Below are 1,985 nucleotides of genomic sequence, written 5' to 3'. Positions count from 1 at the left end.
TCACAAAAACCACGCTGACTCTGGCTAAGTATATTATGAATTTCTAAATGTTCCGCTCCTTCCTTCTCAATAAAGGAAGCCATGATGTGGAGGTCCTGGTGTTGAACTTGGGTGGACAAAGTTAAAAACACACACCAGGTTATAGTCCAACAGGTTTATTCGGAATCACTAGCTTTCAAAGCGCTGCTCCTAGTTACCTGATGAAGGAGCAGCGCTCTGAAAGCTAGTACTTCCAAATAAATTTGTTGGATTATAACCTGGAGCTGTGATTTTTTTAACTCAACAATGGAGACAAGCATTGTCTGTACAATACGCATTAGACTAACTGGCCTTTAATTTCCTGCTTTTCACCTCCTTTTGAACAGTGGTGTTATTTTTGTGATTTTCCAATCCACTGAAATCTTTCCAAAGTATATAGAATTTGGGAAGATCACATTTACTGTATTTGCAGTCACTCCCTTTAAAACCTGGAATGAAAGCCATCAGGTCCACGAGACTTAACTGTTAGATGTAATAAATTCTCCCACCACTTTTTCCAAGAGATTGAAGCTGTTTGAAGTTCTTCATTTATTTTATACTCTTGATTTTCTTGTCTTTCATAGGGATAACAAAATGGCTGTGATATTTCTTTCTTTTATTATTAATTTCAGTCTCTCAATTTTAAAGAAGCGCTTGCCATTGTGGTCCCTTTATGTTGCTTGACATTACTTGTGACCTCAAACCTGAAAAAGTTGATGGAGGGCGGGGGGTGTTGCTCACATAGGCATGAGCGAGAATGGGAGTGTGGAAGAGACCGGAGAGTGTAGGGTGAGAGGTGCACTTACCTGCAAGAGTAGGTAGTGTAAGTGCAGGTGGTGTGGGAGGCTACTCACCGATTGCATCAGGGAAGTTGGGCTAATGTATCAACCTACAGTTTGGGAAACTCTGCTGTCATATTTGTTTCCTTTTTAAATATTTGCAGAAAGTCTTACTATTTGTTTTTAAATGTCTTGCTATTTTTATCTGATAGTCTGAATTCTCCCTTTTTAACAAAATGCAATTCTTTGCTGGCTTTAAAATCTGTTTAATCATCTGACCTGTCTCTGAAGTATTCTACACATTTTCCTTCAATTTAATCTTACCCTAAACTCCCTTAGTTAGCCACAAATGTAAATCCTCCTTTCATAAATTTCTTTCTCAATGGAATAAATTCATCACTTATGAAACATCACCTTAAATATCTTCCACTACTACTTTATTTGTCCCTTTTAATCTATTTTTTCCGTTTGTTTTAACCAACAGTCCCATATCCTTGTAATTTATTTAATTTTTAAATCTTTATTAAAAACATTGGTCTTGGAGCCTTCTACTCAAACTGAATGTAAAATTTCAATGTATTATGGTCTTTGTTACTTATAGACTTCTTCACTTGTGTCCTGCACCATTGCAGGTCTAAAACAGCCATCTCCTTGGTTTGTACTGGACTATACCAGTGTAAACTAATGTCTCAAATACATGTCAAATTCAAGTTACCTTTGCCAGTTTGATTCATTTAAGCCATATTAAGGTTGAAATCATTTATTATTGCAGTGCTTTTTTAAAACAAATCACGTTTATAATAAGTATATGTTTACAGCAAAGCTACTGTTAGGCCAATAAACACATGAAGTATTACTTTGGCTATTTATCACCACCTGAACTGATTCTACATCTTTGACTTATGAACTATAGTTTCCTATCCCTACTGTGTTATGGCTGAGACAGCTAGATTCTTCATTGGTAGGGAAATCAAGGGTTTTAAGGGAAAACGCAGCCAAGTTGACATCATGGTTCATCAGATTCTGGATTAGCGGTGCTGGAAGAGCACAGCAGTTCAGGCAGCATCCAAGGAGCAGCGAAATCGACGTTTCGGGCAAAAGCCCTTCATCAGGAATAAAGGCAGAGAGCCTGAAGCGAGGAGAGATAAGCTAGAGGAGGGTGGGGGTGGGGAGAAAGTCGCATAGAAG

The sequence above is a fragment of the Chiloscyllium plagiosum genome, chromosome 27 (assembly GCF_004010195.1).
Source record: "Chiloscyllium plagiosum isolate BGI_BamShark_2017 chromosome 27, ASM401019v2, whole genome shotgun sequence".
Lineage (NCBI taxonomy): Eukaryota > Metazoa > Chordata > Chondrichthyes > Orectolobiformes > Hemiscylliidae > Chiloscyllium > Chiloscyllium plagiosum.
The sequence above is the reverse complement of the archived record's forward strand: the minus strand, read 5'-3'. Positions refer to the sequence as shown.